This window comes from Mytilus galloprovincialis, chromosome 1 (genome assembly GCF_965363235.1).
Source record: "Mytilus galloprovincialis chromosome 1, xbMytGall1.hap1.1, whole genome shotgun sequence".
In the NCBI taxonomy this organism is placed as follows: Eukaryota; Metazoa; Mollusca; class Bivalvia; order Mytilida; family Mytilidae; genus Mytilus; species Mytilus galloprovincialis.
Window position 1 is genome coordinate 113211704 of NC_134838.1, and position 18550 is coordinate 113230253.

At 32.0% G+C, this 18550-nt stretch overlaps 1 long non-coding RNA gene across 1 annotated transcript in view; it reads right to left on the minus strand.

The window, feature by feature from the left end:
• The window catches only part of LOC143055429 (uncharacterized), a 55635-nt gene that overhangs the window by 1162 nt on the left and 35923 nt on the right, over positions 1-18550 (minus strand). The gene's annotated exons all lie outside the window — the stretch shown is intronic.

The following is an 18550-nucleotide window of genomic DNA, read 5'->3' on the forward strand; positions in this document are numbered from 1 at the left end:
GATATTCACTATTCTTCTTAATAGACAGGAATAATTAGAAGCCCAGACTTTGATGACCAGAATCTTTTTATCGCATTGCCATTTATCTTTGTCGTAATGTGTTCATCCATAGAAGCTAGGTAGTTCATCATTGAAACAGACGGATGATGACCCGGATGTAATATACACATCCAAATTCGGTGATAAAAGAAAAGATCGGATGCAAAAAGTTGGAGTAAAACAATTTGGAGAAACTGAATCTCAAGTGTATGAAAATTATCAACTTGTATTACTTTTAAACAAAGCTTCAGGGTTGGTTTTATTGCTTTGCTTTACTTTGTTTGTTTTATTTTAATTTTTTTGGTGTGCAAAAGTACGGCTATTTGTATCATAACTATGCATGATACAAAAGAATGAGTAAGAGGTAGGTTAAGTGCCTTTCAGTTTTTGGAAAGGGTTTTTTTCATTGTCCCTTCTTTAATATATGACTTTTTTCTGAGATGTTCAATCGAATAATATTCCAACACTAAATTATGTTTGGTCTCAAGTTAGAAGTCTCGTCAGTGGTTGCCTTTTCTTAGTCGTTTTTTTTTCAATTCATTAAACTCTTTGTTAAATTTATTCACACTTTCTATAGACTCTGGACGATTTACATGTTTAAGTCTACTGTACAGGATATGTGGATCATTTGTTTACTTATTGTGAATTGTCTTTGAAAGTCTGTCTATTTCAAGGTGGGATCGGTTTAATTCATAGTAATAAGTTTGTACCTCAAAATTTCATTCAACTCTTTAAATTTAAAACTCCTTGGTTTTTTGTGTGATCTATTGTACTGTCAAATGTGTTCGTAATTTCTGTTAACCTTTTATTTATTATTATGTATAGGGACCAATCGGTCGAAGACCTATATATAGTAATCAAAGTCACAAACCGTTTCACCTCTTTTGCCTCAAAACATGTTTGAGTTTAGTGATGATTCTTCACAACTACCAGAATGTGAGTCGTGTACAAAAGGGGGGGGGAAATGTACAGCGGAACTCATGGTAAAAAATTTACTATCAATTAGCCGATATGAGGAGCTGTTTAAAAGAGGGATGAAAGATACCAAAGGGACAGTCAAACTCATAAATCTAAAACAAACTGACAACGCCATGGCTAAAAATGAAAAAGACAAACAAACAACAGCACACATGACACAATGGCACAACATAGAAAACTGAAGAATAAACAACACCAACCCCACCAAAAAACTAGGGTTGATCTCAGGTACTCCGGAAGGTTAAGCAGATCCTGCTCCACATGTGGCACCCGTCGTGTTTCTTAGTGATAACAAATCAGGTAAATAGTCTAATTCGGTAGGTCACATTCATGAAAGGGAAGGGGATTGTAGTTACGACGTAAGGAACATTATTCGATATCATTTGTGAAACGGTTATTCCATAACGGTCAACCAATTCGTGATGGCGTCCGTAAAATTTACGAAGGGATGATTTCAACTTCACCATTTGGAACTCTTAGTTTAATAGCTTCCTTGTGAGCAGCAACTCTCTATCAAGAAAATCATGATAGGAAATGCAAGCACGGGAATATCGTATCAATAGGGAGATGTATGCCCCGTATACAGGTGCTGCTGGAATGTTGCTACTTAGAAATGGAAAGTTCATAATTAGAAAGCTGAAATCATCTCTTTTGTCGTAAAGTTTTGTTTTCAACCGACCCTCATTGTCAATTTCTAGATGTAAGTCAAGATAAAGATTAAAAATTGGTTCCGCTCGTTATAAATTTAGAGACACTCAATGGCCAAACTGAATCAAAGCAATTTACCCAATACAAACAAATTTGTTTTTTTAATAAATAATACGTGTTATATTCCTCATATCATCACAGTTTACCAATATACCTATAGATAGAATTTTGTCCTTGAAACAACAGATACACAATAAAGTTTATATAGTATTCCCAGGCAGAAAACCTTAGCCGTATCGGGTACAACTTTATTGGAACTTTTGGTCCTCATTACTTTTCAACTTGTGTTTTGGCTTTCGAACTTTTTGTATCTGAACGTCACTGGTTAGTCTTCACTTGTGTGGACAAGACGCGCATCTGGCGTATTAAATTATGAACCTGGTACCTTTTGATAGCTATTATGCGTGTGTTTCTCTGTCTTATATGTTCTTCTTATTTATTTGTATTGTAGTCCTGTCATGTAATGTTATCATTTTCATGTTATATGTAACATTGTCATAAAAGCGGGAGGTTTGGCTACCCACAAAACCAGGTTCAACGTATCGTTTTTTCTTAAAATGTCCTGTACCAGGTCAGGAAAAATACTTTTACATATCATTATTAACCAACTAAGTACATTATTGCCAAAAGTGACTGGTTATTAAAAACAATATATTTTCTGTAATGGCCCTGTTTTTTCTGTAATGGCCCTGTTTTTTTGAAATGGCCCTGTTTTTCTGTAATGGCCCTGTTATTTCTGTAATGGCCCTGTTTTTTCTGTAATGGCCCTGTATTAATGCCCAGCTTGTCTGTATTAAGCCCAGATAGGGTTTTTAATAAAGTTAATAAAATTAAGCTGTAAAGAGTATAATACCTTTTTGTATTTTATTTAATTTAGTAACCAGCAACAAACATTTTTTTTTCAACACATAACCTCTTTCAACTTAATATCTTGGATATTTGGTATATTTAAAGCTTGATCATGGTGAAGTACAAATTATTATTTTTTTTCAAACTAAACTGTCATTAAAAGAGTCCGAGAGTACATCAAGTTGGCAGCAACACATACACTTTTTTCAGTTGGTTAATAAATGTATTAAGAAATGGGTGTTTTTATAATGGCCCTGTTATATGTCCTTGGTCAGTAATAATGGCCTCGGATGTCTGTAATGGCCCTCGGCGTTGCCTCGGGCCATTACAGACTTCCTCGACCATTATTACAGACCTTGGACATATAACAGGGCCATTATAAAAATACCCATTCATTAATACTATAGTATTTACATTACAAGATGGTACGTATCAGGTAAAATACCTATCTCGGGTCTGCTTATACTTATTTCTGTTGTCAAGCAGTTTTCATTCTCATTAAAGATCCATGGCTGCATTTAAGTCATCAAGTAAATTGAAAAGAAAATATTTAATTGAAGTAACAAATGACACAAATGCACTCGAACGCGATGGAAATTTCATCATTTGTTCATTATTTTCTCTGTAGTAATTAGCTTTCAGGTATTTACCTTTTTTGTTAGAGATTACTATCGTTAATAGTTTTAATACAACCCGGAACCAGCTAGACAATTTCTTGAAACAAAGGAAAAAGCGTAAAAAAGAACTTCAATAATTACAATATACAGCTATAGTAATAACGAGGAGAAAATAATCCGACAGTTTTTCTAGGATGTCATGTTGTTATAATGATTCGTTGATTTTGGTCATTGATCGGTGTCCTGTGGTGATTGCTTGTCTCCTTGTGACTCATCATGTTAGATTAAGGGTTTGACTCATTAGAATTATACTTCATTATTACCATGAAAAGCTTATTGTTTCAGATCAGTTCATCACTTGACCTTATTATTCCATCTGATATCATTGCTGATTATCCGATATAGTTTAATATTGGGTTGTTTTGCAGTCGTTTATATTGTACAGTATTTAATTATTATTTATTGTCCATAAAGTGCTGAATATTTATATGAACTTATCAAATAAGCGAGAGAGAAAAGAATTAAAACACGCCTGAAAAATAAACACGAATATATATTTTACTCATTCAAAAAAATTTGTCTTAATGTCCAGGTAAAAGTTTATGACTACAGAATTGTTCGTTTGTAATAAAGGCTCTTTGATTGACCAGTTTGTTTCTGATGATCATTGATTAATATTGTCCCGTCAAAAAAACACACTACTAAATTCGTCACCTCGCTGTTTATTAGTGTCCATCTTTGGCCATCGTCTGATAACGATGACAAACAATATTCCAATTATAATAACGGTTCGCAAATAAACAGTGATCTATAGGTTGAGATTGAACATTCGATCTAAGATTATGTTCAATTAATGAGGGATAAATTTAGTAAGACAGTCTTTACTAGACTGATTTTTTTCTTTTACAACATCATTTGATAGTCCCTAATAGATTGGCCTATGACAGCATATATACGATTTTTTTTTATCTTTCTCACGAGACCAATAACATTTTAATTGAATCGTAAATAAATTATAACTACTATACTAATTATACATGACAAAAAATGTTGTCTGACCATAGGATCTTAATTATTATTTTACATAAAAAAAAAAACAATATTCTGATTGTAATTTTTATATCTTTACATTTTTTTTCTACAGGTAATACTTAAAGTCATAAGAAACGAGTGACTAGTGAAAAATAATGTTCATCCAATTCTTGAACCAATGCATGTATATCTCATAAACTTAGTCCTCTGTGCACGATTTTATCATTTTTTACGCAAATATATCGTATAATCGTCAATTTTTTTTCTATCTGTCTGTTATGATTTAACAAATATGGCTACTCATTTAACGCCGTGTTTTGAAGCCGAAGTTTACCGATTGTCACCTTATAGTAAATAATCAACAAAAAGCATGGGTATTTAGCACGTGTTTAACATATATATATATACAATCAGGTAATTGTTTATTTTAATGACAGATTCATGCGTATTGCTATCACCGGATTTTTACGAGGAGGGTCACGCTTAGGTCACTATGCATACGGAAAATATGTCGGCGAATTGCTTCCTGGCAGCAAGCAATTAAAAATAAGTAAACTTCTTCTAAATGTGGACAAATTAAAGATTTTTCTCAGAAAAAGGTATATGTACATAAGTTGTATAATGAAAACTATCCATTTAGTTTTAAAAAACATATGCATATTTTTTTTTAATTTGAGGTTTCATATGACTTTAAAATCAAAATATTTGATTAGAATATTGATACAATATGCATCATAGAAGACGGGTATACGTATTAAAATGAAACCGGCGACCCGACGACACAAAAACTTCACATCAATCAAGAGTTCAACGTATGATTTTCAACAATGAGACTAGATTGTAATTCAAGTTCTGAAAAGCCGTAGCCTGAGTCTGAATAAATTGTTAATAAATTTAGCCGAGACGCGACAGGTCTGCCATCAACACAAAATCCCATGATAACAAAACAGTAAGATATAAAAACATCAAACGCTGACGGTGATCCTGACTTTTGAAGTTATTAGAAAAAAATAGTAGATTAGAAAAACACACAATGTCGATACAAGTCATCATGTTTCATACATCTTACATTTGAAAAAAAATATTGAAATCTTATCTGCATGTTGACTGTTGTTTTGTTTTTCTTATCTATGGATATACTTTTGTTAGTTTTACTTTGTGTTTTGTGTACAATAATTAATATACGAAAACCCCTTACTCTTACTAAACTAAGCCCACTCGTCTTGACACAATTCACTTGGTCTTTTCTGACTAATGTGTCTAGATAGTAATTTATTAATTACGAGGGAAGGCCATTAAATTGATGAGATGATCCTTTCCTAATATCCCTATCTCAATAAGCCTGAACAATCTTTGTATTTCACGTTATATCAAAAAACACTTATTGAAGTAATTATCTGTCAACGGACCACGATGTGAATTGCACTTGCTCCCCTTAGTTAGAGGCAGAAGTAGACGTTTTATTACTTACGGGATATCACATCCTTATTTTTATAGTTCTGTTGTTTAAAGAGTTCGTAGATTTATATAAGATCCATGTAAACTTCTACATCATCTGAAGGTTATCAATTTAACACTACAGTAAGATCTTTGAAAATCAATTGTTAGTCAACGATTTGTATCAACTGTTCATGCTTGAATTTGTGTACGAATGAACTTATGTTGTCTCTATTTCAATGTTACTGTTTATCAGTTCCTCATGATTCATGTATATTTATATTCCTATTCTCAAAGCACGAGAAAATGTAAATATTTTGTAAATACATTTAATACACTTTGTAAAACATCCAACAGGTATAATTTTCCTTTCCAGCGAGTGCATTTCTTAAAACGTTATATTATGTGTCCTACGCAATATAGGCAGTGAAAACCACATCTTCGTAAAATAGAGGCGAAAGCTGCCAACGGGATATTCAAACTCTAGGCCGAAAACAAACTGACAATGACATTGCAAATAAAAAACGATAAAAAGACAAACAGCCTCACACAAAACACAACATATAAACCTAAAATCGAGCATTATAAACCCAACCTAAAACTGACCAACACAAATCCAACCAAAAACAACGTGATTTTAGGTGCTGTGGAAGGGTAAGCAGATCATGCTCAAAATGCAACACTATCATATTTTGGATTGATCGGAACTGTGTTCTGTTACATCTCAAATAGAACTCTGCATACATATCAATAGCTAAATACATAATGCATGAATATAAGTAGATCATAATCAGATTTCAAATGTTTTATTGTTTTTTTTTCTGTTTTAAGGAATACTAGTAATTCATGTCATTAATAACCACATATGGTAAACTTTAATGAATAATAACAAACTTCCTGACTTGAAACAGATTGTTTCTCAAGACAAGTAATCCTACGAGTTCAGTGCACGTCAAGTTATTAATCGTTTTGACGTAAAACTAAAGATTTTATTTGCTTTTTCTATTTAAGATATCTGGAAAGGATTAATAGTTATAAAGCTATAATTTTGTGGGTACAAAGGTTTAACAAATAGTAGTCAAAACAAGCTCACGAACCACTTGAAACTGATTTTATTTAACTATTTCATTTGTAAAGACCCATTGTTATGGGTGTTAGACAAAAAAACAAATAAACCACATATGATCACAAATTGTGCAATGGGATCTGGATTTTTGTAACCAATAGTTTTCATTTAATCTTTATTATTTGGACACACAATTTGTTTAACTGACTCGAACAGCCGAAGCAATAATTAATTTATTATAATAACACTTATGAACAAGATTAAACAACAACAAAAAAACACTTTTAAAAATTATAACTTATTGTATTTGTAGGAGCATTTGTAGATTACAACAAAATATCATGAGAAAACTGAGACATCCTTCTTCGCTAGCCAAGGGTTACGATCCACTTCTCTAGCCAAGGTTTACGATCCACTCCTCTGAAGTGGAGTGAATCGAAACCCTTGGCTAGCGAAGATGCGAGATAACTTGCTAACTGTTCTCATAACGAAGCGTTCTAGATTTCGTATTTCTCTTTCAATATTTTCTGTAGTCAAATTGTCATAACAGATGTCTCGCCAATGTCTATTGAATATAAGTATGACAACGTACGTAGTTATCAGATTGTAGAAAACTAATTCATCAAATTGAATAACCACTTGTTTGAACTCAAAACCTTTCGATTACTTTTCATTTGAATGATTCGTCTTCGTCAGATATATTTTCCCTGTTTCATTGATTTCATTTATGCTGATTTCTCTTTCCTTTCTTTATCTATTAGCATTTTTGGGGATGCACACAGACTTATTTGTATAAAAGAATGAAAATGTATAATCACAAGAAGTAAAATATTCTCACTCTCAGATTTTATGGCAATATTAATAATTGAAAACATCAGTTTCTGTCACTACTACTATGTATATATGTCCATTTCATTGCGATTATATTAAAGGTAGTTACGTCATTGCGTGATCGCCTCGAGAACTTACTGTCATGGGTACGATCCGGTTGGGATCAAACCAGACTTTGAAATGCGTCCTTGTCTCTTAATAACTGACACTTAGGGTAAATTAGTCAGTACGAAGTCAGAATATAATATGCCGATTGTGAAATATCGTTATGTCGCACGTAAAATTTCGACTCGACTCATCGGTTAGCATACTAAATGGTTACCGTCTTGAATATGAATACTTAGTCAAGTATAACATTATACTGGAGTGAATTATCCCTGTTACATTAATACTGCAAGTTGATTTGTAACATACACAGTTGACATGAGCCCATACTCCCTGTGAAGGATAATAAAGTAATTATCATATTGAAATCTAAACACTCCAGTATAATTTAATTGTTATCAGTACTTCTCTGAGGATATGTTATCATATTTTAGGTGTATCAGTACTTCTCTGAGGATATGATATCATATTTTAGGTGTATCAGTACTTCTCTGAGGATATGTTATCATATTTTAGGTGTATCAGTACTTCTCTGGGGATATGTTATCATAATTTAGGTGTATCAGTTCTTCTCTGAGGATATGTTATCATATTTTAGGTGTATCAGTACTTCTCTGAGGATATGTTATCATATTTTAGGTGTATCAGTACTTCTCTGAGGATATGTTATCATATTTTAGGTGTGTCAGTACTTCTCTGAGGATATGTTATCATATTTTAGGTGTGTCAGTACTTCTCTGAGGATATGTTATGTCAGTACTTCTCTGAGGATATGTTATCATATTTTAGGTGTATCAGTACTTCTCTGAGGATATGTTATCATATTTTAGGTGTATCAGTACTTCTCTGAGGATATGTTATCATATTTTAGGTGTGTCAGTACTTCTCTGAGGATATGTTATCATATTTTAGGTGTGTCAGTACTTCTCTGAGGATATGTTATGTCAGTACTTCTCTGAGGATATGTTATCATATTTTAGGTGTATCAGTACTTCTCTGAGGATATGTTATCATATTTTAGGTGTATCAGTACTTCTCTGAGGATATGTTATCATATTTTAGGTGTATCAGTACTTCTCTGAGGATATGTTATCATATTTTAGGTGTATCAGTACTTCTCTGAGGATATGTTATCATATTTTAGGTGCATAAGTTGTTTTTACATGGATTCTTGTCTTGCCTTTACAGAGTTACGGATCTTGTTAAATTATTGGACGCTACTTGTTTTGCCTTTGAATAAATGCCAGTCCTTATATCTATTGGATACACGTATTTAATTGCACTGTTTTTGTTTGTAAAAAGTCATGATAGTCTTTATTTATTAGGTAATGTTCTTTTATTGTGCTGGTCTTGTCATTCAAAGATACTGGCCCCTTTTATTTATTCATACTCTTATCTTTGACTTAACAGGTTATGGGATCGGTAGGATGAGTTTTTGTCTTTCACTGGGCATTTTTTGGGATATAGCCCTCTCTTGCTAGTTATGACGGTCTGTGTATTTTGATTTTTTTTTTATTTCACTGTCTTAATGGTTCTCTTCTATCTTGTATGCGTTATGTTTGTAGTCGAACTACTGTTATGTCATCTAAGTTTGATTGGGGATGGGGCTCATTTTGTGGTCGATAACATTCGATTTGGTATAATTTAATGCAAAACTAACATTTATCCATACTGTAAAAGTTGTCATCCAAAACAGCGAATATAGATTATCAATTGAATAGTGTGAAGAGGTTAGACCCTTATATACAGTTAATGTTTGAACAAACATGATGTTATTAATTGCAAGAAATGAAATATCTTGCTTTGAATGTGTCCGCCCGGAAATGAAATATTTGCACGTGATGATTTTCCTACTATTATCATTTATTAACGCGTTTCAAGGAGCAATATCTGCTTTTTAGTAATCATTAGCAGACATTTTAACCTAATATTACATTTCTTGGTTTATTTTTGTATTTCGTTCATCAACGAAGTAATCGATAAGATTAAAACCATATCCGGTGCAGATCATTGTCAAATAAATATGGAACAGAAATTATAAAAGATATTACACCGGCTTACCAGTGCACATAATGGCATACGCTTGTTACTTAATTAATTACTATGCGGATCAAAGCTTAAAAGGGAGGTGAAACAAAAAATAAAATGGATTATTTTTATCACGTTTATATCGTTTTCCTCACCTTGATGCAGTCATTTTGATGCAAAATAAACAGAGCAGAAATACAAGATGTGTTTTCCATGAACGTATTTGTTTTGTGTGTGTTGTATCTATGAAAATGGGTTTATATATAATCTATTAAAATATTTGCAAAAATTATGTTGCTTATCATATAGATAAAGTTTACGTAATACGGCAATCTCTTTGGGAATTTGGAATACAAACAGTTTATATTTATGCTTTTCCAATGAAATGCGTGTTTTGTTATATTGGCTTACGATATTTATACATCAAGTTATTGAAATAATGTGAAAATGATATACACGGCCGACACTCGGCTAACCGAGAGATTGGTCGGTTAATCTATATTGAGTATGTGGCTATATCGGCGGTAGGTCTGTTAATCGGGTTGGATAAAGTCTGTTAATCAGGTGTTATCGAGGAAATCATTGGAAATTCTGCATGTTTCATTGTATAACTTTTTAAATATATGTTTATCATAAAAAAATATTCATGTCTAACAAAACAATTCAATGTACTGAATCCAGTGGTGTAATTATTATTTTTCTAGCTTCGATGTACGATCTATAAAATGAAAAGGCGTGTTACTCATCAATAAATTTATACACATTTTACACACACAAAATGTACACAAAAAGACACGTTGGTTGAATTTACTTGCATGCGATATTTTGAATATCGATCAAAGACAGGCATTATGTTTGTCAACCAAATTGATATCATTGTGTGAAAAATCTACACAAAAATCTGTATTTTGGTGACATAAATCAATCTTTATTTAAAACCTGGTCTGTTAATGGGTCGGATGTATAAAACCCGGTCTGTTAATTGGTCTGTTAAGAGTTATGAATGGCAATAAAAGTATAATTTTATTGCTGTATGGGGTGTTATCGGATCAAATGGGTAGGCTCAAGACGAGTGGCTAAAATATACGGAAACAACACATGAGCAATGAAACATAATATATACGGAAACACTGACATGAACAATGAATTTAGGCCATGAATATTAATACTGATATAAAAAAGTGTAATATTAAAGTATTATTATACATCATGTTAAAATGCCATATTTTGATTGCCTAATACGAAGGTGTTAATTTACTCTATCACATGGCTGAGCGGGTGACAATTTTTTGGAATGTCACCCTCTCGGCTAGACCAATCAAAAATCGGCAGTTTAAACGATAATGAATTGAATCTACATCAAGTTATTTTATAGACAATGCTTAAAGTTCTAATTTACTATACAACGAAGCGTGGAACGACTCAAACTTATTTCTTTTACAATTGTTGGAAAAACGTATTTCACTGGTTAATATTTTTACTTTAAAACCTATAAATCATTGTGTGTTATGCTTATTGTTGATATTAAACGCATTCGTTCACCATCGATGGGTTTCAACTGGTGATGTACATTTCATCATGTTCATTGTGATGTATATTTCTCAGCCAGATATGAGGCCTTTTGAAAGGGGTATTTGCCCAAAATTTAAATAAAATAAATAACAATAACAAAATAACAACAATTGAAAATATTTTTTTTCTTGATAGCAGAGCTTTTTTCCCGTTTCGGGCCTAATCCTTGTATCGTTTATATATGTCAAGTCAATGCACTACTATTGTCTATTTACTTCACTTCTGATGATTTTTCAAATACCCGTTACGCTGTCAAGTACGTGACTACATAGAAAATACTTCATAATAAAACTCATCTGTTAAAGAAAATGATGATAGGACATTCATTATAATAAATCAAATATCACATAGCTGAGAGGGTGATAGAGCAGATTGGGTCCCGAGAAAACATTGTCAACCGCATATTTGTTACGGATACGGATAAATTTTTAAGATTTACCTGTTATGTTTCATTAAATTGTTATAATTGAACTTTTTTTCCCTCTTTTCTGCAACACTTAAATATGTGATAAATAGCTTAAAGATTATAACATGTTTTTCCATATTTGCCCTGGTATCATCCCTCGACCCATATCGGCCCTCGGCTAAAGCCTCGAGGCCGATATGGGAGTCTCGGGATGATACCAGGGCTAATATAGAAAAGGGCATGTTATAATCTATACATATTGATTTCATCCAAGAATGGTCGCATATATCATGTGGATTCTGTTTAGGTTGTCATGAATGACACTAATTTGTATCTAAATTGGTATTAACCAGTATATAAATCAGAGATAAATGTCGTAATGTAACTAAACATCAGTAAGTAAAATATATTGGGATGCTAGAATATATAAAGAATAAAGAAATAATAATGAGTAAGATAAAATAAAATGTAGAGAAAAGTAACAGACAATTTAAAGAATATAGAAATAAACAACACCCCCAATCCGGACCCTCATTGTATACACGAGAATCTGGATGGAAACACAGAATATATAGAATAATAGATAAGGACAGTAGGAAGTGATGCATTAATAAAAAAAGATAGAAAAAAATAATAACTGTTTGAGAATAAAGACATGAAACACCCCTGGGTGTTGAAACAGTAACGGATTGCTATGTACTCATATTGGTAATAAATGCTAAAAGTTTACATGCGGACAACTGCAGTTCTCCTCTGCACTTATGTAGAAAGGAACTAAACGGAATAAAATGAATTAAACTTAAGATAACCAAATGTAGCTGCATTCGCTCCTTTCCATTTACTTCTTTAGACTGATTTGTAAACAACAGATGATTCAGTAATAGAAGAAAAGAACCAATCGGATGATGTTGATGATTTAGAGTTTAACGTCCAGTGACAAATATCATGTGCATATGAGAACGACAACACGTTATATGTACCCTGTGTTGTATTAGAAAGACACTCTCGGACGGATTTGAGAACGTGCTACTTTGAACAGACACAAAAATTAAGGCTGAAGAAAACATTAATAATAGATTCATGCATATTCCAGCAGGCAATCCATGTCCATATATTGAAGTGACACACCCCTTAATACAATGCAAAGGAAGTCAAAATAAAAATGTTCTTACTAGAAGGATACTGTTGCAGCGTATTGTCATTTTTTTTACTCAAGAGCATCTCATTCTTAACTTTTTCAAAGGGAAAATATAAAGGTAGCACAACTATTGTCGTGGCTAAATAACTCTTAACTGACACAATTTCAATTGTCCAACCCATTAACAGACTTAATTCCCATAATGTTCACTAAAACGTGGTATTACTCACGTTATATTACAATTATGAAATATTTAACTAATTTCAATTTATATTTTAGAACCAAAGTACGATTTTGTGTCCTTTAAATGATATCTAAAATTGTTTTTTTCGCCTTTCATTACAAAAATTGCTATGCGTATAAGCATAAATACTACATACTTGCGCGACGCCTTTTAGTTTTACTGAAAACTGCGCAAACTATGAAATGTTTTTACAGTTGGAAAATGTTCTATGATATATATCATTTTGTCAGACACTTTTCTTTTTTTGATTTGATTCTCATAATGTACCTAAAATCTGTATATTAAATAGATTTTAATATTAAAATTGTGCGTTTTACTCTTAACAGACGTATAACCAACCCCATTAACAGACCAACCGCCGATATAGCCGCATACTCAATATAGATTAACCGACCTATCTCTCGGTTAGCCGAGTGTCGGTCGTGATATAGCTGTATGATGTTTTTGTGTTATTAAAATTTACTGTTACAAAATAATAGAAATTATTATAAATTAAGGAATGTATCTCCCTCATGCAAAGCTCTGATTCCTTTCACGGATTTGGCTATACTTTTTGGACCTTTTGGATTATAGCTCTTCATCTTTTATTTAAGCTTTGGATTTCAAATATTTTGGCCACGAGCATCACTGAAGAGACATGTATTGTCGAAATGCGCATCTGGTGCAAGAAAATTGGTACCGTTAATTTTATTATTATAGTAATAAGTAATCCCGATAGGTGTACCGGATAAATGATTTGTAATATATATTGCTAAATATCCCGTTGATAATTCATAAATTTGCTGATTTCAACTCCCTTATGCAAAGTTCATCTTAGATTTATTTCACATTTTGTTTAGGTCCCATTTGGTAATATATCTGTTGACGTTTCAACGTATAAGTTTATGCGTCCTCGACGATCAGTTGTTTGGTTTGAGCGATCCTGGTGATGGTTAATCCTGAAAAGCGATTTGAACGCGCTTAATTCATAAACTGTTATTTTCATTTTAAGCGACTTTCAGTGAATATCAATAAACACTACTTCTTTTTCAGCCGACACTAATAAATCGTCTGAATATAGTTGTGAGATACGGGTTCTAACCTATATAACATATCATAATAGACATTGTGGAAACTTTGTAATAACTGCAAAAGTTTGGAAGAATTTACAACATTAGCTGATAATAACCTATTTTTCAATATCTTTTTTTATCTTGCTTATGCAGTCCACAAATAAAGTTTCTTAAAGAGGGGACTATTTTTTGCTGTTGAGATAAACCTTCTGACGTAAAATTCAGTAATGTATGCATTCTCGTTTATTTCTTAACTTAGAGACGAGTCTATTTCAATTATTGGAGATAAACACGTGTAGGGTGACATTGAAAATATGAATATACGATTTATATTCCTTATCTATGTTTTTAAATCGCAATACGTAAATAAAATATATTGATGATAGTAAAGTTACTTTTAAATTACATACATTACTGAGACAGGTTACGTGTATCCATGCGCCAAACCTTACGTCGAAGGAAATTTCCGTAAAACATTTGAATGAACTCGTTATAAATCTTTTTTTATATAACTGTCTTAAATTAATTGAATTCTTACCACTTAAATAGTCAAATCTTAATTGCTCTTGTTCGTAACGAGCACATTTTTATGACTGTAGTACTCTCTGATGATTTTTTTATGACTAAAACAGTAATTCCAAATAAATTCTTTGAAATATTGATGTCGAGAAACGGAACTGAGAATGTACTTAATGCATTGACGATCATAAGTACATTGTCAAGATCTAAAGTACAAATACACATTTGAAAACTAAAGTGAGCAATGGTAGATCGATGGCATTTTTTTCCGGAGAAATTAATACAAATAACATAAAAGGAATACATTTATACAGTATCAGATAGACATGTAAAAAAAAATACGTGTATCAAGATACAATCTTAAGAGTAACATACACTTTTGATGACGTCATTCTATGGCTAATATCTTCATGTTTAAAAACAAAATTATAATATGTTGAGGTATTCATGAGAAATATACTTATTTTAAAAGATAAGTATAAAAAAGAAGATGCAGTATGGATGTCAATGAAACAACTATTCACAAGGGACCAAATGACAAAGACAAAAACAGTTTAGTTTCAGTGAACTGAATTTATTCTTTATTGTTGAATTTTAAAGAGTTATGGTAAATATATGATCCATGCAGTCAATCCGTATTTTAAAATAGCCAACTTCAACCTTATACTATTATTTTATTGTCAAGTTCTCTTTAAAGGGTATTCGTGATTCTCTGTGACTTTTTATAATATTTATATTGGCTCTATGTTGCTCAGATTAATGTCGTTCTGTTTCTAACTTTGACATATTTTTCCATCGGGTAATACATTATATCATTAGTCAACTCTAGGAACCGTCTTGAGCTTAAAAATTAATCAATCAAGACATTCAAGTCAAAATGAGCAAAGCAAATGAGTAATAAATTGCCTTTGCGTATCATAATTACGTACGTCATCGCATATTACTTAATTTCATATTACTACATTGAAGATGGAATAATTAATAAACACATTAAAGATACTAATCGAAAACAGTAGATAATAGCCAGAACTAAGCCAGTTTCAAAATCTAGTTCAAAGTTTATCTTTCCACAGTATCTCCTCGTGATATATTTTGGAACGTTATTCTGTTGTCTTAAATTTTAACTTTCATGCAATGAACTAGCACTGTGTGTTTGTCGTTTCGCCATACTCAAAACTTCTTGTAAATAGATTAAACTGATGGAAAACAACAACCTTTCATTAAACACCTGAGTCTACATATGCACCTGCTTTTGATAGGAAATATCTACCTTGCGGTTGTTTTTCTCTATCGGATTTTTTTTACTTTGTATAAATATCAAATGGTAATTATATTACGCAACAAATAAGCACCTGTAAGCATAACTTTAAAATGAACAATTATTTGAAATTGTGCTATATACACGACACATTCCTACAGATATAATAACACATAACTAGCATAAAAATCGTCGATATCGAAATTCAGAGAAAAGCTCTAGGGCTGACTTTCAACGAAACGTTTTGTGACAGGTACTTGTATTATACATATGGCTCATAAAGTACAAACACTGGACTTATGTCAGATCGTCTTGATGGTCACGTGAGTTGGTCGCTTGTCTCACGTGCAGAAGATCAAAGTCATAATTCTGAGCATGTTGACTACAAAATTGTTTTGCTGATCCTCCTCCAAACATTTATAAACAAATCTGTGCTTCCAAATTTTGTAAATTTGATACGAAAGGATCATGAATCTTAATAGAATGGAAAACTGTTCTTCATTGCCACAAATGAACACGATAATCAAATTTACATTTATTCGCTATAATCTACATGTCATTACCAATGTTAGAACAACGACTTTTTACAATCATTACGTAATGTTGGCTTTATGTTGATCACATTATTCATATGTTTGTTGAAATTTCCAGAGCAAGAGTTGACATCATGTAGTTTTTGTCAAGTAAAACTTTATTCACTCTAAACGATGACACAAATTCAATAGTAAGTCAAGTAAGGTGTGAATGTTTGCGCTTTACACGTTATGATTCTACCAATAATTAGATCCTAGTATAGACGATGCAAAACTTAGTTTCTTAATAACATATCAAAACTATAAGGTATCTTCATCATGATCAATTACAAATTCATTCAAATAAATAAAACTTATTCCTGTTATACGTTTATTAGAGTCCCACATCAAAAATAGCGATGCCCTATATTCTTAAATTTATGCTTTCGTCTGTATGTCCGTCCAGGATTAAAATGAAAAACGATACAATTCTCTGTAACCGACAATTTTTGAAAATGTCCACCAACATATATAGTGCTTGGATTTTAAGAAAGAAAACTTACACATCCAGAATTAATTGAAGTGTGAAATTTATGAAAATTTTCTACCTTGAACATTTGCTTTGTTTGCATCAGTATCTCTGCCTCACATTAAAAAATAAATGCCAGCGGGGCTCATACTGACAGTTGTTCTTTAGCTGTTTTATCATTTTGAATTAGTTAACATTTTGTCGTGTCGAGACCTTTCATAACCGAATTGAAGTATGACTTTTATGCATTGTAAAGGACCAAATGTGACTTATACTTGCATCCACGTAAATTGGTTAGTACATGTCTCATTATGGCAACTATGACACATTCCCTATTTTATAATCAGAAATGAAGTCGAGATAGTTGGAACGTATATGCTATAAATGCATCATACATTATAATCCTAGCAAGTACATGTACATTCGAAGTCGTAATTATATGTCCATGTATCATAAATAATGACGAATCACATATATAAAGTATCAAGAGCAAATCTGAAATTGTATGCATATAAGAAAGTAAACAATTGTCATTTCGAGCTATAAAAAAATACAGACCCGCGTCGGCTATACGAAATTATTTACTCAAAATAGAAATTTGAAATGTCCACTGAATAAAAGCATACATCTTTATGTAACTATGCTATGATAAAGTTGAAAAAAAACGTTTCATGTCGACCAATGGAATAATTACAGGAGCACAGAGAAAAGTACACAACAATTCCAGAAACACAAGTTTACCAAAAAATGTCACATAATAGAGCTACAAGTATTACAATAATAAATTCTGTCATAACATAAAATGGAAGTTAGCTAAAACTAATTTGATTATAGCTCTTCATCTTTTATATAGGCTTTGGATTTCAAATATTTTGGCCACGATCATCACTGAAGAGACATGTATTGTCGAAATGTGAATCTGGTGCAGACAAATTGGTACCGTTATTGTAATTGCTGATACAACATCATATTTTTTACTCTGTGTAGGTTCAGAAGAAGAGTATAGTATTGTTGAGTAAGTCGACTCATAGATATAAAACAGACTAACGACTTTGAGATGAAGAACATCATTAACAGCAATGTTCCTGTGTATTTTGTGTATTTTTCTCTGCAGATACCCATTTTGTACCATGGATGGATACCCCATATCCTCTATTTTCTATTAAGATCAGAGCCAAAACAATCGGAATCAAATGAACTCTAGACGAAGCGAGACTTGGTGTGTAGACATAAAAGCATCACTGCTATATATGCATCACCTTGACGTAATTTTTATAGACGCACACAGCAGAAGGTATGTTTCAATGCTGGGAACATGATAAACTGATCAGGTCAGATGGACATAAATTGATTATGATAGAGTTGAAATGTTCAAAAAATGCAACTTCATAACTTTTCTTTAAGTAGTTGCATGAACGTTAGTAAAATCTCCATAATAAGAAGAGGTCCGATCATATCTAGATAACTTAAATACATAATAATTGTTAGTCGACAATAGGAAAACTAATATCGTCACATAAGTCGTAGTGTAAAGTTTTGAAAATGCGAGTTTCAGAATATGTCAGCTAGCAGTTATAACAGCTAGTGATATAGAAATACACATTGCTTGTTGTAATATTAACCAGATTTT